The sequence below is a fragment of the Odocoileus virginianus genome, chromosome 18 (genome assembly GCF_023699985.2).
Source record: "Odocoileus virginianus isolate 20LAN1187 ecotype Illinois chromosome 18, Ovbor_1.2, whole genome shotgun sequence".
Lineage (NCBI taxonomy): Eukaryota > Metazoa > Chordata > Mammalia > Artiodactyla > Cervidae > Odocoileus > Odocoileus virginianus.
In genome coordinates, this window is record NC_069691.1 from 57,285,427 (window position 1) to 57,309,556 (window position 24,130).

Sequence of the window (24,130 nt, forward strand, 5' to 3'; positions counted from 1 at the left end):
ACCACGTCTCTGAAGCCCCGTTTAGCTCTAACACTCAGCTGTATCTGCGAGCTCAGTCGTGTCCCGCCCTTTGCGACTCCATGGACTGTAGCCCGCCAGGTTCGTCTGTCGATGGAATTTTCCAGGCAAGAATCCTGGAGTGGGTTGCCATTTCCTACACCAGGAACATTCAGTTAGCCCCTTCCAAAATTTTCTCCACCCGCTCTCCTTCCTCTTTTTTGCACTGTAAAAGGAGGCTCTTCTTTCCTCAACTCTGTCTCTGTCTCTGTCTCTCTCTCTCTCTCACACACACACACAGACACAGACACAGACACAGACACACACACGCACGCACAGCCGGTCTCGCCACGATTCCCGCGAGCGCGCTCAAGGCCCCGAAGCGGCTCGGGCCAACGGGAGCTGGTCCGGGGCCCTGTACGGAACCCGCGCTTGCGGAGCTGTGCGGAGCGTGCACGTGCGCGTCTCCCGGGCGCTCACAGCGCCGCCCGGCAGCCGGCGCCGACAGCGCCACTGGGAAGTGAAACGCGGGGCTGGGCGGCGGCCTCCTCCGAGCGGCCCGAAAAAATCGGCTGCTTGCTCAGATTTAAAAAACAAACAAACAAGAGAAAGAAAGAGAGCGAGAAGGAAGGTGAGAGAAAGGAAGCGAGGAAGAGGAAAGGGAGAGGTTTTTAACTAGACGGCGGGCCCCCTCCCGGAGGCTGGCTGGAGTCTGCGGGACCGCCGCTCGGCTCGGACGCCGGCTGGGGATTTCCCCGTAATAACGGACGAAACTTCGGAGTCAACAGGCTGTGGAGGAAAGAAAAAAAGGTACTGCCGGACTGAGGCGTAGTCTAGCGTCAGTGGGGAACGCGCAGGGTGCGGGGAGCCGAGAGCCCCAGGCTTCCGGAGAGCAGAGCGCCGTGGGTTCGGCCTCGTCTCTCAGGTGCCTGCATGGCCCTGGCGGCCGGTGGGAGGGCCCAGTTCAGCTTAGTTCAGTCGTGTCCGACTGTTGGCGACCCCGTGGACTGCAGCACGCCAGGCCTCCCTGTCCATCGCCAAGTACTGGAGTTTACTCAGCCGCATGTCCACTGAGTCGGTGATGCCATCCAACCATCTCATCCTCTGTCGTCCCCTTCTCCTACCTTCAAGTCTTTCCCAGCATCAGGGTCTTTTCAAATGAGCCAGTTCTTTGTATCAGGTGGCCAAAGGATTGGAGTTTCAGCTTCAACATCAGTCCTTCCAATGAACACCCAGGACTGATCTCCTTTAGGGTGGACTGGTTGGATCTTGCAGTTCAAGGGACTCTCAGGAATCCTCTCCAACTCCACAGTAAAAAAGCACCAATTATTCGGCTCTCAGCTTTCTTTATAGTCAAACTCTCACATCCATACATGACTACTGGTAAAACCGTAACTTTGACTAGTAGGACCTTTGTTGGCAAAGTAATGTCTCTGCTTTTTAATATGCTGTCTAGGTTGGTCATAACTTTACTTCCAAGGAGCAAGCAACACCTTCCTCCAGAACTCACGTGGGGAATTTAAGCAATAATGGTCAAGCAATAAACAAAACGTACATACATACACACACACACACACACACACATAATGTAGTTTTCCTGTTTTTTTTCTATTTGAATTTTCTTTGAATTGTTTTACCATAATTTAGACCGTTTTCTGAATTCTCAGTAGTCTTTTCCTCTAAATAGCTGACTAAATGGAGTGTTGCCCCAGTTCTGTCTGTAGACGGCTTGGTCTTAGAGAATTGTTTCTATTGAGGCATCACAGTCGAGGAACAAGTCTGCATTTATGTTTTCTGCCCCATGTACAGCTACCTGAAATTACTTATCTCCTCTGTTTATTTATATCTTTAAGGTATTTCTGAGCAAACAGAATAATCATTCCCTAAACTCTGCTTCCATTCAGATGGACAATTGTAGCTGTGCCAGATCCTACCAGTTTACTGGAAAAAAAAAAAAAAAAGATGTGAGATTTGAGAGGGAAGAATGTGAGTTCTGCCTCTGTAAGTAGTCTTCTCTTTCATTAATTTATGCAAGAAATAATTATTGAGTACCTTTTGTATGTCAGGCACTGTGCCAAGCCATAGGAATATAGGACCCACCATCTCTAAGGACAGATAAAAACAAAACATAAAGTATTGGTGTTGATCATAAATCTTTCAGTATTCTGTTCTGGCTACCTTCTGAGAAAATCTTTCCTGTTATATAAACTTCTTAACAGACTGAAATCGTAACTGTTTCCAATCAAGTTGAACATCCTTGATTCGGTAAAGATTGCCCCAAAGTTTTGTTTTTTTTTAAAGTGAATAAGAGAACAAATCAACATGTTAACTCTACCCAAAATAAGCTACTGATAGTATTATTTCTTTATTGGAGGAGAGAGAGAGAAATAGTGCTACCCTCATTATAAATCATATAATGAAATGATTCTTATTGTAAATAACTCATGAGAAAACTGTTATTGCAGATGAAATTTGAAGTTAGCAATCTAGGAAGCAAATCTCAGGATCCTTCTACTTGCTAATGTCTAAGTCACCGTTACCTGTTATATAATTTTAAAGCTATTTTAACATATAAAAAGATTTTCTTAGTTGCCATATTTTCAAACTTTGTGTGAGTGTGCAAGCTCAGTCGTGTCTGACTCTTCGTGACCCCGTGGACTGTAGCCCCCCAAACTCCTTTGTTCAAAGGGTTTTCCAGGCAAGAATACTGGAGTGGGTTGCCATTTCCTTCTCCACAAACTTTGTATAGGAAAGAATAAATAGATTTTCTATTGGCCCAGTTGTAAGAAGAAATAAATTTGGCCTTGGAAATCAAGGAGTCTGTCTTTGTAGGTGGGGAACTGGGTAAACTAGTTTTAATGGCCCAATAGTAAGAAGAAATAAATTTGGCCTTAGAAATCAAGGGGTCTATATTTGTGGGTGGGGAACTGGGGAAACTAGTTTGCACAAAGCTAAATAATAATGACTATACAGTGGAAGTGAGAAATAGATTTAAGGGACTAGATCTGATAGACAGCGTACTTGATGAACTATGGACAGAAGTTCGTGACGTTGTACAGGAGACAGGAATCAAGACCATCCCAAAGAAAAGGAAATGCAAAAAAGCACAATGGCTGTCTGAGGAGGCCTTACAAATAGCTGTGAAAGGAAGAGAAGGGAAAAGCAAAGGAGAAAAGGAAAGATATACCCATTTGAATGCAGAGTTCCAAAGAATAGCAAGAGAGATAAGAAAGCTTTCCTCGACGATCAATGCAAAGAAATAGAGGAGAACAATAGAATGGGAAAGACTAGAGATCTCATCAACAAAATGAGAGATACCAAGGGAACATTTCATGCAAAGATGGGCTCAATAAAACAGAAATGGTATGGACCTAACAGAAGCAGAAGATATTAAGAAGAGGTGGCAAGAATACACAGAAGAACTGTACAAAAAAGATCTTCACGACTGAGATAATCACGATGGTGTGATCACTCACACTCATCTAGAGCCAGACATCCTGGAATGTGAAGTCAAGTGGGCCTTAGGAAGCATCACTATGAACAAAGCTAGTGGAGGTGATGGAATTCCATTTGAGCTCTTTGAAATCCTAAGAGATGATGCTGTGAAAATGCTGCACTCAATATGCCAGCAGATTTGGAAAACTCAGCAGTGGCCACAGGACTGGGAAAGGTCAGTTTTCATTCCAATCCCAAAGAAAGGCAATGCCAAAGAATGCCCAAACTAACACACAATTGCACCCATCTCACACACTAGTAAAGTTATGCTCAAAATTCTCCAAGCCAGGCTTCAGCAGTATGTGAACCATGAACTTCCAGATGTTCAAGCTGATTTTAGAAAAGGCAGAGGAACCAGAGATCAAATTGCCAACATCCGCTGGATTGTTGAAAAAGAGAGTTTCAGAAAAACATCTATTTCTGCTTTATTGACTATGCCAAAGCTTTCGACTGTGTGGATCACAATAAATTGGAAAATTCTAAAGGAGATGGGAATACCAGACCACCTGACCTGCTTCTTGAGAAACCTGTATGCACCTCAGGAAGCAACAGTTAGAACTGGACATGGAACAACTGACTGGTTCCAAATAGGAAAAGGAGTACGTCAAGACTGTATATTGTCACCCTGCTTATTTAACTTATATGCAGAGTACATCATGAAAGATGCTGGGCTGGAGGAAGCACAAGTTGAAATCAAGATTCCCGGGAAAAATATCAATAACCTCAGATATGCAGATGACACCACCCTTAAGGCAGAAAGCAAAAAAGAACTAAAGAGCCTCTTGATGAAAGTAAAAGAGGAGAGTGAAAAAGTGGGCTTTAAGCTCAACATTCAGAAAACTAAGATCATGGCATCCAGTCCTATCACTTCATGGCAAATAGATGGGGAAACAGTGGAAACAGTGGCTGACTTTATTTTTGTGGGCTCCAAAATCACTGCAGATGGTGATTGCAGCCTTGAAATTAAAAGACGCTTACTCCTTTGAAAGAAAGTTATGACCAACCTAGACGGCATATTACCAGGGAAGTCCAGCATATTAAAAAGTGGAGACATTACTTTGCTAGCAAAGGTCTGACTAGTCAAGACTATGATTTTTCCAGTGGTCATGTATGGATGTGAGAGTTGGACTATAAAGAAAGCTGAGCAACTAAGAATTGATGCTTTTGAACTGTGGTGTTGGAGAAGACTCTGGAGAGTCCCTTGGACTGCACAGATATCCAACCAGTCCATCCTAAAGGAGATCAGTCCTAGATGTTCATTGGAAGGACTGACGTTGAAGCTGAAGCTCCAGTCCTTTGGCCACCTGATGCGAAGAGCTGACTCATTTGAAAAGACCCTGATGCTGGGAAAGATTGAGGGCAGGAGGAGAAGAGGACGACAGAGGATGAGATGGTTGGGTGGCATCACTGACTCAGTGGACATGAGTTTGAGTAAACTCTGGGAGTTGGTGATGGACAGTGAGGCCTGGCCTGCTGCGGTTCATGGGGTTGCAAAGAGCTGGACAGGACTGAATGACTGAAGTGAACTGAACGGAAATAATGAAATAAAGTGTTTTCCTAAGGACCATTGAGATGAGATTGATGAAAGGAAGGAGGAGAGAGATGGCAACAGTGTGTTTCTTTTTTGCCAGAAACAGTACCTGATGTAAATACTTGCCAGGCAGGGGCAGTAGGTCCACACTAGAACCAAATGTGGATGTTTCTGGAGAGTTCAATCAGCCAGTGACCCAGGGTAGTGAGGGGTTGATCACCCTGAAAGGAGAGTTATCTTTCAAATGGAAGGGTAGAATTAATAATTTCCATGCCCAGCCCTATATGAAGTAGATCAACCATGTTTAAAGTAAAAGAGAGGGAAATAGGTTTCACAGTGTTAGTTGATAACTAGTACCATTGCAGGAAATGGAGGGTTGATGGAACTGCAGCTTGCCCCTGGGCAAGGTTGAAAGAGCTACCTTTTGGTGCCAAATGCAAATGAAATAAATTTTTTCTTTCTTTTTTGTTTTTCTTTTCCTTGTATAAGAAAACACTATGTTTGACAGAAAACAACAAAATTCTGTAAAGCAAGTTTTCTTCAATTAAAAAATAAATTAATTTCAAAAAAAGAAAATATTACCAAGTGTTGGCAGATGAGTATAAATAAACATTGGGGGGGGGCAGTAAAATTATATAACATCTACAGAGGAAAATTACCAGTATCCATGAAATATTTAAGGGACATCTTTTGTATTCAGCAATTGCTCCTCTAGAAATTATTCTGCAGATACATTTACATGTGTGCAAAATGGCCTATGTATAACAATACCCACTGTAGCTTTGTAATAACAGAAGATATTAAACAACTGCAGTTGCCATAAATGAGGGATTGTTTAAATTATGAGTTTTCCCTAAAATTAGTAATGTACAGCTATTAACCAGAATGTAGCAGATCTAGCAAATATGAAATGATTTCCAAGGTGCATTGTTGAGTGAAATAAGAAAAGTACAGGACTGTGTGTGTAAAATACTTCAAATTAGATTTTAGGTATATTTATATGTGTGCTTGTATAGACATGGAATATTTCTGAAAAGACACAGAAAAGGTTGCTGACTGTTGTCTCAAGGGAGGGAGGTAGATGACTACAGGCTATGTGGAGGGAGATTTACTTTGTACTGAATACTGTTTCAGTACAAACAGTTTACTGCCAGTTTAAAAAACAAGGGTATGAACTATCTAATACAAGTAAAACAAACACCTAGTAAAGTAAATCAAGTACTGGTAGAAGGAAGTATTTTTGTTGAACTCACCACATTCTGTTTTATAAGATTTCTGTTACTGTCAAAATTGCATTTACAGGAAGAGAACAAAGAAAATCTTAGGGTAAGTCATTTCAGTTAGTCTCTTATCTAAGCCTTAGTTTCCTTATTTGTAAAATGGGTATGAGGATGACTATTTTGCAGAGTTGTTGTCTGGAAGCATAAAGAATATAAATTATTATACATACTGAAGCGCACACACACACATATTCACTCACTCACTTTTGGCTCAGACTTCCAATTTCCCCAAAGCAGTTTCCAAATGAAGACCAAGCTGGGCTTGAAGCAGAAAGAGTTTAGGCATAACTCAGGCATATTCTTACCAGCACAGGATTTATCATTAGCAGTAAATCTCATCGCCTTGGATTTCATCCACTAAACAAAGATTACCAGTCAAATACTGTGCTGGCTGCTTGGATACAGTGATGAACAAGACAGAGTTGTGCTTTAAAAAATATTATGCAGTTTATACATGAGTGTGTCTGCCTTCAAATAATATAGAACAAAATTAATGTTTGTCTTTGCTGCTGCTCTTCTGCCCAAAGGTAGCTGCTGATATCTTCATAAAAGTGGGGACAGTGCTTCATGATTTACGGTTTTGTTTGGTGCATATTGTTTCCCCCCTAAAAATAGCATTATACAGTACATACTGTTCTGTTACTATCTAAAATATCAGCGTCTTTGAGATTTTTGCAAAGAATCAGAAAAATTCTTGCTTATTCTTTTAAATTGTTGTAGGTAGCCTATTGTATGCTTCCCCTGTGGCCCAGCTGGTAAAGAATCTGCCTGCAATATGGGAGACTTGGATTCGATCCCCGGGTCAGGCAGATCCCCTGGAGAAGCAAATGACAACCCACTCCAGTACTTGTGCCTGGAGAATACCATGGACAGAGGAGTGGGACAGGCTGCAGTCAATGGAATCACAAAGAGTTGGATGGACTGTGCAACTAACTTTCTATTGTATGGGTAAGTACACCATTTAATCATTCCCTTACTGATAGACACTTAAGTCATTTTATACTTTTACTAGTATAAAATGGGCTACTAATCCTTGGTTAAAGTGAAAGTGAAGTCGCTCAGTCGCATCCGACTCTGGACCAACTCTTTGCGACTCCGTGGACTGTAGCCTACCAGGCTACTCTGTCCATGGGATTTTCAAGTCAAGAGTAGTGGAGTGGGTTGCCATTTTCTTCTCCAGGGGGATCTTCCCGACCCAGGGATTGAACCCGGGTCTCCTGCATTGTAGGCAGATGCTTTTACCATCTGAGCCACCAGGGAAGTCCCATTCTTGGTTATATATGCTGCAAATATTTTCTGTAAGCTTGTTGCTTGTACTTTTGCTTTATGTAATTTAGATTACAGAGTTTTAAAACTTTAATGGAAATAAATGTATCCGTCTTTTAAAAAGTAGTCTTAACAATATTGTTGTCTTAAGACCTTTGACACACCCAAGATTGTGAATGCATTCTCCTACATTTGCTGTTAATACTTGACATTTACTTATTTTGTTGACCTGTACTTTATTTTCCCTTTATGTGAAATTGTGGTATAGGCAGTATAATGCCCTTCCCCCAGGGTGTCCATGTCCTAATCCCTGGAAACTGAGTATATTAAGTTACAAGGCAAATGAAATGAAGGTTTCAGGTGGAATTAAGGTTGGTAATCAGAAGACCTTGAGATGGTGTATTAATTTCCTCTTGTTACTAAAATTTAGTAGCTTAAAACAATACACATTTAATTTCTTACAGTTTTGGATTTCAGAAGGCCAAAATCAGTTTCACTGGGCTAAACTAAAAATGTTTGTAGGGCTGATTTTTTCCTGGAGTCTCTGAATGGAAAGTCCCTTTTCTTGTCTTCTAGTGGACACTTGTATTCCTTGGTTAGAGGCCCCTTCCTCTAACTTGGAAGCATAAATCTCTCTAATCTCTGCTTCTGTCATATCTCTCTCATAAAATCTCCTTCAATCTCCCTCTTATAAGGACACTTGTAATTACAGTTCACCCAGATAATCTAGGATAATTTCCCTATTTCAAAATCTTTAATTTAATTACATATACAGAAGTCCCTCTTTGCTTATATGGCAGTAATCATAGGTTCCAGGAATTCAGACTTGGATATCTTTGGAGGACATTAGTCACTCTCCCATGTATAGGGAGATTATCCAGATGGTCCCAATGTAATTATATAAATGGGAGAGAGAGGCATAACAAAGAGCCAGAGAATTAGCAGTGGGAGTCTTAGTCTGATGTTGATGGCTCTAAAGATGAAATAAAGAGGGAGCCTAGGAATGTGGGTAGCCTCTAGAAAGTAGAAAAGGTAAGAAACAAATTATCCCTCAGAGCCTCAAAAATGAATTGATTTAACCCAGTCAGACCCATTTCAGGGTTCTTTTTTAAAATTTAATTTTTAGAATGAACACTTAGCATGAGATTTACCCTCTTAATAATTTTTAAGTGTCCAATACAATATTTGTTAACTATAGGATAGATAACAGTATATTGTATAACAGATCTTTAGAACTTATTCATCTTGCTTAACTAAAACTTTATGCCTGTTGATTAATAATTCATACCACCCCTCTGCCCCTTGGCAGCCACCATTGCACATTTTGATTCATGATTTTGACTATTTTAGATACCGTATATAAGTGAAGTCATGTAATATTTGTCTTTCTGTGACTGGTTTATTTCACTTGGCATAAAATCTTCAAAGTTCATCCATGTTGTTGCATATTGCAGAGTTTCCTTCTTTTTAGAGGCTAAATAATAATCCATTGTATGTGTATGGTATTGTTTCTTCATTCATCTGTTGATAGACATTTATGTTGTTTTCACATCTTGGCTATCGTGAATGGTGGTGTAATGAACATGGAAGTGCTAATATTTCTTTGAGATCTTGGTTTCAGTTCTTTTGGATAAATACCTAAAAGTGGGATTGCTTGGTCATATGGTAATTCTATTTTTAATTTTTTGAAGAACCTCTGTACGGTTTACCATAGTGGCTGTACTGTTTTGCATTTCTACCAATAATGCACAAAGGTTCCAATTTTTCCACATCCTCACCAACTTTTGTGATCTTTTTTTTTTTAAATAATAACCATCCTTATAGGTATGAGACAATATTTCATTGTGGCTTTGATTTGTATTTCCTTTACATTTATAGACTGTGGGACATTTTTTCATGTACCTGATAGACATTTATATGTCTTCTTTGGATAAATGCCTATTCAGGTCCTTAGCTCATTTTAAAATCAGATTTTGGTATTTGGCTATTGAGTTCTCAGTTCAGTTCAGTTGATCAGTCATGTCTGATTCTTTGTGACCCCATGGACTATAGCACACCAGGCTACCCTGTCCATCACCAACTCCTGGAGCTTGCTCAAGCTCATCTCCATCGAGCCAATGATGCCATCCAACCATCTCATCCTCTGTCATCCCCTTCTCCTCCTGCCTTCAGTCTTTCCCAGCATCAGGATCTTTTCCAGTGAGTCAGTTCTTCACATCAGGTGGCCAAAGGATTGGAGCTTTGGCTTCAGCATCAGTGCTTCCAATGAATATTCACTTTGGATTGACTGGTTGGATCTCTTTGCAGTCCAAGGGACTCTCAAGAGTCTTCTCTAACATCACAGTTGAAGAGCATCAATTCTTCAGTGCTCAGCTTTCTTAATGGTCCAACTCTCACATCATGACTACTGGAAAAACCATATCTTTGACTATATGGACCTTTGTCGTCAAAGTAATGTCTCTGCTTTTTAATATGCTATATAGGTTGGTCATAGCTTTTTTTCCCAAGGAGCAAGCATCTTTTAATTTCAGGGCTGCAGTCACCATTTGCAGTGATTTTGAAGCCCAGGAAAATAAAGTCGGTCACTATTTCTAATGTTTCCCCATCTATTTGCCATGAAGTGATAGGACCAGATGCCATGATGTTAGTTCTTTGAATGTTGAGTTTTAAGCCAGCTTTTTCACTCTTCTCTTTCACTTTCATCAAGAGACTCTTTAGTTCCTCTTCACTTTTTGCCATAACAGTGGTACCATCTGCATATCTGAGGTTATTGATATTTTTCCCAGCTGTCTTGATTCCAGCTTGTGCTTCACACACTCCAGCGTTTCTCATGATGTACTCCGCTTATAAACTAAATAAGCAGGGTGACAATATACAGCCTTGACATACTCCTTTCCCAATTTGGAACCAGTCCATTGTTCCATGTCTGGTTCTAACTGTTGCTTCTTGACCTGCATATAGATTTCTTAGGAGGCAGATAGGGTGGTCTGGTATTCCCATGTCTTTTAAGAATTTTCCACAGTTTGTTGTGATCCGCACAGTCAAAGACTTTAGCGTGGTCAGTGAAGTAGAAGTAGATGATTTTCTGGAATTCTCTTGCTTTTTCTATGATCCAATGGATGTTTGCAATTTGATCTCTGGTTCCTCTACCTTTTCTAAATCCAGCTTGAACATCTGGAAGTTCACGGTTCACATACTGTTGAAACCTGGCTTGGAGAACTTTGAGCATTACTTTGCTAGCATGTGAGATGAGTGCAATTGTGTGGTAGTTTGAGCATTCTTTGGCATTGCCTTTCTTTGGGATTGGAATGAAAACTGACCTTTTCCAGTCCTGTGGCCACTGCTGAGTTTTCCAAATTTGCTGGCATATTGAGTGCAGCACTTTCACAGCATCATCTTTTAGGAGTTCTGTGTGTGTGTGTATGTGTATATATATATATATATATATATATATAAATCAATTATATAGTTTGCAAATGTTTTCTCTGAGTTCACAACCTTTTCACTTTTTGTTTCTGTTGCTATAGAGAGGCTTTTTAGTTTGATGTAGTTCCAGTTAACTGTTTTGCTTTTCTTGCCTGAGGTATTGTTGTCATATACAAAAAATGTCATTGTCAAGACCAGTGTCACAAAGCTTTGCCCTACATTTTCTTTTAGGAGTTTTATACTTTCTTATCTCTTCTTTAAATGTTAATCCATTTTGAATTGATTTGTGTATATGGCATAAAATAAGGGTAAGTTTTCATTCTTTTGCATGTGAGTATCCAGTTTTCTTAACACAATTTGTTGGGGAAATTGTCCTTTCCCTATTGTGTATTCTTGGCACTTTCATTAAAGATCAGGTTGACCATATATGCATATGTTTATTTCTGGGCTCTTTAATCTGTTCCATTGGTTAGCTCTTTGTCTTTATGCAGGCACAGTACTGTTTTAACTTCTGTAGCTCTGTAGTATGTTTTGAAATCAGGAAGTGGGATGTTTTCAGCTTTGCAGGATTGCTGTTTCTATTCATGTCCTTCAGTGTTTCCATATGAGTTTTAGGATTGTTTTTTCTACTTCTGTGAAAAATACCACTAGAATTTTGGTAGTGGTTACATAGAATCTGTAGATCACTTTGAGTTGTATGGACATTTTAACAATATTAATTCTTCAGTTCATGGACATGGATATCTTTGCATTTGTTTGTGTCTTTATCAGTGTCTTGTAGTTTTTGGTGTACAAGTGTTTTACCTCCTTGTTTAAATTTATTCCTGAATATACTAAATATGTGTATTTATATTCCTAAATTCCTAAATATGTTTTCATGCTATCGTGAATGAGATTGTTTCTTTAATTTTCTTTTCAGATAGTTCACTGTTAGTATATAGAAATGCAACTGATTTTTGTATGTTGATTTTGTATCCTGCAACTTTACCAAATTTATCAGTTATAACACCTGGAGTCTTTAGTATTTTCTATATATGTAAGATCATGTCATTTGCAAACATGGATAATTTTAGATCTTATTTTCCAATTTGGATGCCTTTTATTTCTTTTTCTTGCCTAAAGTGCTCTACCTCTCTAACTTCTAGTACTATGCTAAATAGAAGTAGCATAGCAGTCATCTCTGTTACTGATATTAGAGGAAAAGCTTTCAATTTTTTTACCATTTAGTGTGATGTTATCTGTGTGCTTATCATATATGGCTTCTGTTATGTTGGGGCAATTTTCTTATACTGAGATTTTTTTTATCCTGAAAGGATATTTGAATTTTGTCAAATGCTTTTTGTGTATCTATTGAGATGATTCTATAATTTTTATTCTATATTCTGGCCTTATGGTGTGACACATTGATTTATATATGTTGAACCATCCTTGAATCCCAGGGATAAATCCCACTTGGTCATGATCTATGATCCTTTTAAAGAGCTGTTGAATTTGGTTTCCTGGTATTTTGTTTAGGATTTTTGTATCTGTATTCATCTGGGATATTGGTCTGTAGTTTTCTTTTCTTGTTTGTTATCGGGGTAATTCTGGTACCTGGCTTTGGTATCAGGGTGGTGCTGACCTTGTGAATGAATTTGGATATGTATACTTCTCTTTGAGTTTTGGGAAGAGTTTGAGACAGATTGGCATTCATCTTTTTATTTTGTCATCTCTTTTTTTTTTCTAAGTCGTCTAAGAGTTTGTCAATTTTGTTTATCTTTTAATGATATCACCTCTTAGTTTTGTTGTTTTTTTCACATTGTTAATCTATTCTCTATTTCACTTACTTATGTTTTAATCTTTTTTCCCCCCATCATTTTGATAACTTTAGGCTTAATTTGTTCTACTTTTTATAGCTTCCTGGGGTATAAAGTTGGTTGTTTGAGTTTTTTTTTTCCTTTTTAATATAAGCATTTATGTCAACAAACTTCCCTGTTTGTACTGCTTTTATTGTCAGTCAGTTCAGTCGCTCAGTCATCTGACTCTGTGACCCCATGTACTGTAGCACACCAGGCCTCCCTGTCCATCACCAACTCCTGGAGCTTGCTCAAACTCATGTCCATTGAGTTGGTGATGCCATCCAACCATCTCATCCTCTGTCATCTCCTTCTCCTCCTGCCTTCAATTTTTCCCAGCATCAGAGTCTTTTCCAATGAGTTGACTCTTTCCATCAGGTGGCCAAAGTGTTGGAGCTTCAGCTTCAACATCAGTCCTTCCAGTGAATATTCAGGACTGATTTTCTGAATATTTTGTCATACCTCATGTATTTTGATATGTTGTGTTTTTGTTTATCACAAGGTATATTCCAATTTCTTTTAAACCTAGTTGTTGAGGATTATTATTGCTTAATTTCCACATTTGTTAATTTTACCCTTTATCATCTACTGTTGACTGCTAGTTTCATTCCATTGTGGGCAGAAAATATACTTGGTATAATTTCAGTCTTCTTAAACTTATTAAGGCATGTTTTGTGACCTAAATATGAGCTTCCTGGAGAATGTTCCATGTGCACTTGAGAAGAATGTGTATTCTATTGATATGGTATAGAATGTTCTTTATATGTCTCTTAGGTCCATTTAGTCTATAGTTTTGTTCAAGTCCTCTGTTTCCTTTCTGATCTTCTGTCTGAATGTTCTCTCCATTATTGAGAGCAGAGTCTTTTACTGTTATTATCTTGTCTTGTATTGCTTATCTCTCCCTTCAAACTCTCAATGTTTGCTTTATATATTTAGATGTTCTGATGTTATATATATATATGTATGTGTGTATATATATACACACACATGCATATACATGTATGTGCATGTATGTATATATACATACATATATATATGCATGTATGCTCAGTCATTCAATTTTTCCAACTTTTTTGTGACTCCATGGACTGTAGCCCACCAGGCTCCTCTGTCCATGGGGATTTCCCAGGCAAGAATTCTGGAGTGGGTTGCTGTTTCCTTCTCCAGGGCATCTTACTCAGGGATTGAACTTGCGTCTCCTGTCTCTTCCATTGGCAGGCAGATTCTTTACCACTGAGTCATGAGAGAAGCCCCATCTTATAAATGAGGAAGCAAAGGCTTAGAGAGGTGCTGACCCTGGCCCAACCATATATATCCAGTGAATGGTAGAGCCAGAATTTGATCCTAGTTCTGTCCAGGAGAACATGGACTATGCTCATTGAGCCAGATATTGCTCTACACTGGGAGGTCTTTAGGCCTTTCTCAAAAAGGCATTTGGGATTAAAGCCATCTTTGCTTCTTATTTCTGTTGTCATCAGTCAGAAACCTCAGCATAAGTAAGCATTCCTGACCAATTTCCTCTCTCTGCCCTTCATGCTTATAATGCTCTATAATCCCTTGTCCTTAACCCAAATCTCTCCCACCTCCCAAACTTTCCACTGTGTTCCTAGTATTCCTACTCTGTAATCAGCTAATGCTATGTAACCTCAATTTCTTCTTAGTTTCTGCTTCCTTCTTGAAGAGTATAAATGTAATCCAACTCTCTCTTGAGGACAGGGAATTTCCTGAAGGTCTCTGATATGAAAATTTTTATTCTCATTAGCAACCCATTTGAAGCCAGGAGGTGAATTTGAGACCCCTCTTTGTTCACATTGTCTCTTTCCCAACTGTTGTGGATTGAATTTTATACCTGCAAAATACATATGTTGAAATCCTAGCCTCTAGTACCTCAAATTGTGACCTTGTTTGGAAATAGGGTCATTGCAGATGTAATTAATTAAGATGAGGATTAGGGTGAAGCCCTAATTTAATATGACTTATAAAAGGGGAAATTTAGGCACAGATACGAACACAAGGAGAATGCCATATGAAAATGAAGCAGAAACCAAGCCAAGGGACACCAAAGATTGCCAGCAAACTGCCATAATCTAGGGGAGAAGAATGGAACAGAGCCTTCCTCATCACTCTCAGAAGGAACCAATTTTCTAGACACCTTGACTTGTAGCTTTTTAGAACTGTGAGCCAATACATTCCTGTTGTTTATGCCATCTAGTTTGTGATACTTTGTTTTGGCAACCCTAGCAAATTAGCACACCAACTCTCTGGTAAAAATCTTGTTTCACTTTAAGGCTCAGACCATTCAACTCAGCTCATCCTTCAGATCTCAGTTAAATGGTTATTTCCTCCAGATTACTTCCTTGATTAGGGTCTTTGGTATAAGCGCTCCCAGAATGATTTTCTTTCTTTTTGGAACACTTATTTACCTCAGTTTGCAATTGTGCAAATGTTAGTGTTGTTTGATTAGTATTTGGCTTTACTGCTTGCTCCAAAACTCCTGACTCCAGGAAAAGTTTCTGTTGTGCTCACCATCATATTCCAGAGTAGGTGCTCAGCAAATATTTGTTGAATGAATTAAAGCACTCCATTGTTTTAGAAGTTAATTCCTTTTTGAAATACAAATAACCTTTGGCAAATATAATCCACCAAACCTTATCAGTTAACTGATATTTAATATGTACATGAAGGTTAGGTCCAAAAGGACTCTGAGTTTTGTGTTATCAGATAATTGCTTCCTAAATGACACTTGGCTTCTTTTTGAGTCCTATTTCTTGCTTTTGTCTACTTTGATGACTGTTTTATTGACTTTTTTCTGGCTGATTTGAATTTTTTATTGACAACCCTGTGATCTTCAAAATCTTATTATCTTTTTTTTTCTCTCTTTTTTTTTTATGAATTTCAGTTTGTAATTGAAATAAGTACATAAGTACATTGAATGTTACATAGTGTTTTCTTACATTAAATGGTGAATGTCATAACATGAATTTTAAAGCAAAAAAGGAAAATTAAACATTTAAAATTAAAATATTCTGATTTTTTTCATTTATTTTTATTAGTTGGAGGCTAATTACTTTACATTATTGTATTATCTTTTAGCAGCAGTTGCTTCAGATACTTTTAGATTTCTAGGCAGTTGTTGTCACGTTTTAATTTGTTGTAGCCATTACATGGTATCTTGGCCATATTCCTACATTTGGGCATGTTTATCTTCTAGTCAAGATTTTAGAACATTAAGAGCTAGATAGCCTACCATTATTTTTAGCCCCTGGATGTAGGAAACTTGCTCTTTTTCAAATGGTTCTAACAATAGCTAGTGCTATCTTGAAATTAGCCAAGGATGCACCATTATGCAACTTGGGGCAGACAATGCCCTGGTGATGTCAACTAAAAAAAAATAGTCACAACGCAGAAGTTGAGAGTTATGTTTTATTCGGTGGGGATTTTTTAGGACTTCAAGCCCAGGAGACAGTATCTCAAGTAACTGAGAGAACTGCTCCGAGGAGGTGTGGGGAGGAGTCAGGATATATAGACATTTGCAACAAAGGGCAAGTAATCTAAACATCAGAAGTATTTTTGTGAATTAAAGAAAACCAGATATCTCAAATTAAGGAATTTAGTGCTTTTCTGTGTGTGAGAAGATGCAAGGATGTGGGCTCACTGAAATCATTCCTTTCATGTGCATCTCAACTATCTGGGACCAGTTTTTTCTTCAGTGCTTACCTCAAGGAGCTGCCCAGATAGCAGGTACTGTACTTCCTGGATTCCCTTGGGGCTCAGAAATTCACATTTGGCGGATCAGAATTGCTGATGATTATGACATCCTTGTTTACTGATATGGCAGGAAATACTCTTAGTTCTCAGTGATATAAAGAAGGCTGAGTGCCAAAGAATTGGTGCTTTCAAATTATGGTGCTGGAGAAAACTCTTGAGAGTCCCTTGGACAGCAAAGAGATCAAACCAGTCATTCCTAAAAGAAATCAGTCCTGAGTATTCATTGGAAGGATCGATGCCGAAGCTGAAACTGCAATCCTTTGGCCACCTGATGCGAAGAACTGACTCATTGGAAAAGACCCTGGTGCTGGGAAAGATTGAAGGCAGAAGGAGAAGGGGATGACAAAGGATGAGATGGTTGGATGCACCACCAACTTGATGAACATGAGTTTGAGCAAGCTCTGGGAGTTGGTAATGGACAGGAAAGCCTGGCGTGCTGCAGTCCATGGGGTCGCAAAGAGTCGGACACAACTGAGAGACTGAACAACAACAAAATGACAGGATAATACAGGAGAATGACAATCTCTGAGGTGTTTCTTGTTTTTTTTTTTAAAATAGGTGTCTCTTCCCAGCTGGAGTGGGGTGGCAGGTATTGTGTAGATGTTTCAGAAATGATGGTGGATTAAAATACTAGACAAAATCAGAGAGAAAAATATCAGAATTTAGCTGCATAAATAGTACATTGTAAAATTTTAGTTCCCAGGTGGTGCTAGTGGTAAAGAACACACTTGCCAGTGCAGGAGACTTAAGAGATGCTGGTTGGGTCACCGGTTGGGAAGATCCCTGGATAAGAAGATGGCAACACATTCCAGTATTCTTGCCTGGAGAATCCCATGGACAGAGGAACTTGGCGGGCAATAGTCCATGGGGCTGCAAAGAGTCGGACATGACTGAAGTGACTTAGCACAGCACTGTACATTGTAGTATAATAAGAAATACATTTGGTCCTTGCTGGCCCCACTTCCTTCTTGGCACAGAGCTGCTAAAACCCTGGGAATCTCCTGAGAGATGAGTGTCTTTTGTATGCTAATGAGATGACTCATGACAGGCTCCTAGATAGCTTCAGATTCAGGGCTAGAAAAGTTCAAGCCAAAATAAGAGGGTTGGACCTTTCAGTCCCCTATCCCTACCTCAGAGGAGAAGGGAACTATAGCTTGAATTCACTCACCAATGGCCAATAATTGAACTAATCGTGTCTTTGCAAAGAAACCTCCATACAAACTCCTAATCAGTGAGGTTCAGAGAGCTCAATTGGTGAACATATTGAGGTCCTGGGAGGTGGTGTGCCTGGAGAGGGTGTGGAAACTTTATGCAACACTTCAGCAAACCCTCATTTACCACCACCACCTGTCAATACCTTTCCCTATGCATCTTTTCCATTTGGTTATTCCTGAATTGTATCCTTTATAACATATCAGCAAACACATTTGTCATTTGTGTAGCCCAGTGCCAAATTGATACACCAAAATGTGGTATCATCCAGCCCTAAAATGTAACAAAGTACTGATACATGTATGCTTACAGGTGGCTGAACCTTGAAACTATTATGCCAAACAGAAGAATCCAGGCACAGAAGGTCACATATCATATGATTCTTTTTATATGAAATTCCAGAATAGGCAATTCCATAGAGATAGGAAGTGAATTAGTGGTTTCCAGAGGCAAGGGGAAAGGTGGAATGAGAAACAGCTGCTGGGATATGGGGATTCTTTAGGGAGTGATGAAAATCCTCTGGAGTTGGATTGTGGTGATGGTAGCACAGTTCTGAATGTGTTACTTAACCACTGACTAAAAACAAAGAAAAAACCCACAAAGACACCACCATCCCTCAAAAAAAAATCCCTGAACTTTTTAGTGATTTCCATTCCTATGTCTGTCTCTTTTACCTTATCTACTGCTATTGTTCCACTGGATCATTTTGCTTCAGCTGCACCAGCCTCCTTGCCATTCTTCAAATATGCCAGGCCCTCCCCAATTTCGGGTCTTAGAACTCTTCTCTCGGGACTTCTCTTCCCCAGAGACTAATTCTCTTATCGTCAGGTGTCATTCCCGTATGCTGACTGTTCTATTTAATATTGTTTACAACCCTCACCCTTCTCTGCTGAGCCTACACTAGTTTTTCTTTTTGTCTAGTACCTCCACTTTCAGAATCTAGAGATAGACCTTATGGGTTTGATCCTGGTTATGCCACTGTTAAACTATGTGTGACTTGGTCAAGTTACCCAATATCCTTGAGCCTTAGTTTCCTCATCTACATAATGGGGAATTTAATAGTATCTGCCTCATGGATGTGTTGTAAGAATCAAAGTATTTAATACTTGTTAAATGAATAGCATATTGTCTGGCAAATGGAAACGGTAGAATGAATGTTAGCTATTTTTATGCTTATCACTTAGTATTTTTATGCTTATTATAGATCCTTCTCCCCCTTGTAACAAGGGAGAAGATGACTGATCAGTTATTCACAAGTATAGAAGAAACCATTTATATTGTTGATGTTGAGGAATAAGTGAGATGTCCAAAGTTTAGAGAGAGTGTGAGAGATTGAAAATAATCCATAGTAGAATTAAGCTTATGTTATAGTGAGGTACTCTATGATGGTTTTCCTATTAAGTATAAAACTTGTGAATATTGAGGTTTAATCATCTTGAAAGGGTCATATGAAAGATTCTTGTGGTAAAGGAAATGTTTGTGTTTTGACTGTATTAATGTAAATATCCTAGCTATGATATTGTATTATAGTTTTGCAAGATGTTAATGTTGGGGGAAACTGGATGGAAGGTTCTCTGTATCTGTCTGCGTTATTTTCTAGAGTTGCGTGTGAATCTATAAGTCTCTCAAAAGGAAAATTTTAATTAGGGCTTCCTTGGTGTCTCAGTGGTAAAGAATCTGCCTGGCAATGCAGGTTCTACCCCTGATCTGGGAAGATCCAGATACTGAGGAGCAACTAAGCCCCTGCAGTGCAACTGGCAAGCTTGTGCTCTTGAGCCCCAGAGCCACAATACTGAGCTCGGGTACCACAACTCTCAAAGCCCATGGGTTGTGTGCCCTGCAACAAGTGAGGCCACTGTAATGAGGATCCCGTGCATTGCAACTAGAGAAAAGCCCACAGAACAAGGAAGACCCACAAGAGCTGAAAAATAGAAGATAAATAAAAAATTTAATTAAAAAATAATAAAATAAGGTATACTTGAAATATTCTAAAAAACTGATAAATGTCTTCTTTGGTAAGATGAAAGGAAATACAAATATTTTTTCTTGCAGCTTATATCTTTAAAATTTTCTGCAGCACACAGAATTTACTTCTGTAGTTTTTAAAAAAACTGTCATTGATGAGAAAATTTAAAATTTAAGTGTGGAGTCCTGAAAATTTAATCAAACCATTTGAAATACATTGATAGCTTTGTTTTATTATATGCAAACTGTTAAGCATTAAGATTATTGACAGCCTCTACAAGTCAGTACATTAGAACCTTATGTGAAGTAAACACTGCTGACCACTGTTGCATCTCTTGTCTAAATAGTCAAAATCTAGGATAGTTGACCCCAGCGTCTGGCATTGTACTTGGATATCATATGCTGTTTCTTCAGTTTTTCCACTTGTCCATTAACCCAACCACATTCCTTCATAGCCTTAATTAGTGGAAAATACTTGTGATTTAACATTTGTTTCAATTGCTGGGTTCAGTTTTCAATTGCCAGGCTTTTCTTCTGATTTACAGAATTACTGCTAAGCAATCTTTGACAGGAAAAGAGATGACTCACCTTTTTTCCTTCTCAAAAAGAATTTACTTTTTAAATCATAGGGCATAGTTTAGTGTATATTCTGGTAATTTTTTCCACTGATTTCTGACATATTGCAGATGATCACAGATATGCTAGTATACAGATGAGTGTTCTTATGTAGGCAATCTTTTATTTTTAATTGCTTTTAAAATTTTTCAACATTTTCACCACTGTTTGTCTAAGTATGAATTTAATTTCTCCGTCTTGGAACTTGTTTCCTGAATCTAAATATTCATGTTTCTCCATAATTTTGGTCGACATTTCAGTCTTTTCTATTTTTCTCAGATATTGTCTGTCAGTCCTCTATTCTCTCATTTTCTCTGTTCTTTCCACCTAGACTTTTGTTAGATTTTATGTTAGTCTTCCTGGACTCTTAACATCTCTTGCATATTCATTCTCTTGCTCTTTTGCTCACTGTCTTTCTCTCATTCTGGTGATTTCTTTAAGTCTGTCTTACAGTTGACCAACTCTCTTCTATTGTGTTTACCTGCTGTTTAATCCTTCCAGTGATTTTCATTTTAAATAACTATATCTTTATAGCCTTCATTTCTAATTTTCTAAAGTGTATCTTAGAAATATAAAAAAGTCTACTTTTCTAAAGTATATTTTAAAACAATTCTTTTTTAATAATTAAAGATTACTTATTTATTTATTTATTTTTGGCTGTGCTGGGTCTTCGCTGCTGCAAGGACTTTTCTCTAGTTGCTGAGAGCAGGGGCTACTCTCTAGTTGCAGTGTGCAGGCTTCTGATCGCAGTGGCTTCACTAGCTGTGGAGCACGGGCTCTAGGGAGCATGAGCTTCATTAGCTGTGGCATCTGGGCTCAGTAGTTGCAGCTCCTGGGCTCTAGAGCACAGGTTCAGTAGCTGTGGTGCACAGGCTTAGTTGCTCCAAGGCACGTGGGATCTTCCTGGACCAGGGATCAAACCCTTGCCTCCTGCATTGGCAAGTAAATTCTTTACAACCAAACCACCAGGGAACCCTCAAACTCTTCTTTATCTTTTATTTCTAAATTATCATACAGAAAAATTGATTTTTTTGTGGGTGCACAGTGCATTCACTTCTACAGATTCAGGTGAATGACAACCACAATCAGGATACAAAGCAATTCCTTCACTCCCAAAACCTTGCTTTGTAGTTACACCTTTCCCTCACTTCTGCTGCTGCTAAGTCGCTTCAGTCGTGTCTGACTCTGTGTGACCCCATAGACGGCAGCCCACCAGGCTCCCCCGTTCCTGGGATTCTCCAGGCAAGAACACTGGAGTGGGTTGCCATTTCCTTCTCCAATGCATGAAAGTGAAAAGTGAAAGAAGTCGCTCAGTCGTGTCCGACTGTTAGCGACCCTATGGATTGCAGCCTACCAGGCTCCTCCGTCCATGGGATTTTCCAGGCAAAAGTACTGGAGTGGGGTGCCATTGCCTTCTCCCTCACTTCTAACCCCTGGCAATTCACTGATCTGTTTTCCATCACTAGTCTTTATTTTCTGCCCAACCACTGTTGGTTATACAGCTTTTTTTGTTATTCAAAGTCCTTTATGCAATTGGATCTATATAACTAGTTTCTTTACAATTTAACTCCAGAAAATTTTTTCTCTATATATATATATATTTATACATTAGCATATTTTATATTATGTTCAAAAATATTTTTATAATAGGATTTATGTAATTAAGTTCTCCATTATCTCACATTCTTAGGAATATGATCTGGCTCTCTTCCTCCCTGATAGCTCAGTTGGTGAAGAATCCACCTGCAACACAGAAGACTCTGGTTCGATTCCTGGGTCAGGAAGATCCTCTGGAGAAGGGATAGGCTACCCACTCCAATATTCTTGGGCTTCCCTTGTGGCTCAGCTGGTAAAGAGTCCTTCTGCAATGAGGGAAACCTTGGTTTGATCCCTGGGTTGGGAAGACCCCCTGGAGAAGGGAAAGGTTACCCACTCCCGTATTCCGGCCTGGAGAATTCCATGGACTGTACAGTCCATGGGGTCACAAAGAGTTGGACAGGATTGGATGACTTTCACTTCTCTTTACTGACATTTCTTCATGGAATATTGTTCCCTTTTAAGCTTTGTATTTTGGAAAATGAGTTCATTTTAAATGGGGCTTTATCCATAAAAATCCTACAGAGCCTGAGTTTTAGGTGAATCTTTCCAAAGCATGTTGCTTCTTTCTTTTTATTTATTAGAAAGAATTCTTTTGGCCATGCTGTGTGGCCTGTGGGATCCTAGTTCCCTGACTCACATGCCCCCTGCAATGGAAGTATGGAGTCCCAACCACTGGACCTCAAGGGAATTCCTAACTTCTGTTTGTTTTTATCAGGTCTCACAAAAATGATTAGTCTGTAATTAGTTAATTTCTTTTTATGGAGGTACCCAGACCACACAACCAAGTAAATACCAAACCAACTTGAAGGCAGACTTCGTCACAAGATGTTTCTTTCAACTCAGAGCCACTAATGGCAGCAAATGGCACAATCTTATGCATTCTCAAGCATATATCCTAGGACCTTTTGGCCATCAGTTTATAGCTGTTAAGAGATCCAGTTCTGTGTGAGAATTTCAATTCCAGTGTCTTGCTTTCTTAGTCTCAAAGTCTTATCTTCCTCAATGAGTGGCTATTACAAAAACCCAAATCTTGATTGCTAATGTCAGAAACTCCCCCTCCCCTTTCTATTACTGTTTTGTTTTTCTGCTCCTTCTTGTTTTGGGGCCCTTGGAAATTCTTTCACTATATTGACATCTCATCTATGCACTTAACAGAGTGCTACCTTTGTCAGCATTTCTAACTTTCTATGGTAAAAAATTTTCACATCTTTTAATTAGTCTTCCATATTCTTGGAAAAGGCAGTGTGTGTGTGTGTGTGTGTGTGTATGTATTATAATCAGCAATACTAACAGAAAATTTGGGGAAAAAATATCAGTAGCCTAAACCAATACTTTTTTTGAAGGTATGTTGACTTTAACTTTGGTTTCTATTAACGAAGAAATAATAAGTAAATCAAAATTTCATATTGGCTCTAAGTGATTTTCCATTTCCAGTTAAATAACAAACTCTGAATAGTACTAAACCCAGCATTGTTTTAAGTGAATTGAGAAAATTGTATGTTGAAAATTTGGCATTAAAAATAAATCCTTATTAATCAATAGTATCAACCAAAACAATCCCATGCATTAGCAGATAATTCTCTTTGTGCCCTGAATTTTTTTCTCTGCTTCATCCTTACTATGATGTTTAATGTATATTTTTTTTCTTTTTGGTGAGTCAGGATTGTTTGCTCAGGATGTTCAACAGTTACCAAGACCTGTCTACATTGCTGGTAAAAGTGACTCACAGCATTTAGGTTTGTTGAGCAAGAGTTTAACAACTTAACAAACAAGCTTAACAAACTTAAAGTTTGTTAAGTTTTGATGAAGGTACAGAGAGAAGGCCAACTGCCCTGGAGTAGACAGCAGCTCTGCGAGCAGAAAAAGGCTTTCTTCTCCCAGAAACCCAGCTTCATATCTTCCATCTCTTCTCTTTCCAGGAGCATTTCCTTCTACTTCCACATACTATGAGTAGAGGACATTTTAAATTCTGGTTCAGAGTTGGACCTTGAGGTTTTTGAGAGACAGTCTTAGGTTACTTGTTTCAGGCTAATTTGTCTGTATAATCCAAGGATCATCATCCTGCAGCAAGCCTAAGCATGCCTCACCCATGCTCACTGGCAGTCATACTCTAAAAAATATACTGTCCTTGAACCCACCTT

The 24,130-nt window shown here is 38.9% G+C and overlaps 1 long non-coding RNA gene across 1 annotated transcript in view; it reads left to right on the plus strand.

The window, feature by feature from the left end:
- Positions 1–459: 459 nt before the first annotated feature.
- Positions 460–24,130, plus strand: part of LOC139039535 (uncharacterized) — a 78,960-nt gene continuing 55,289 nt past the window's right edge. Inside the window, exons 1-3 of the long non-coding RNA XR_011492879.1 lie at positions 460–807; positions 1,902–1,998; positions 7,024–7,251. This is a non-coding gene — a long non-coding RNA (uncharacterized lncRNA). The remainder of the gene's footprint in view (positions 808–1,901; positions 1,999–7,023; positions 7,252–24,130) is intronic.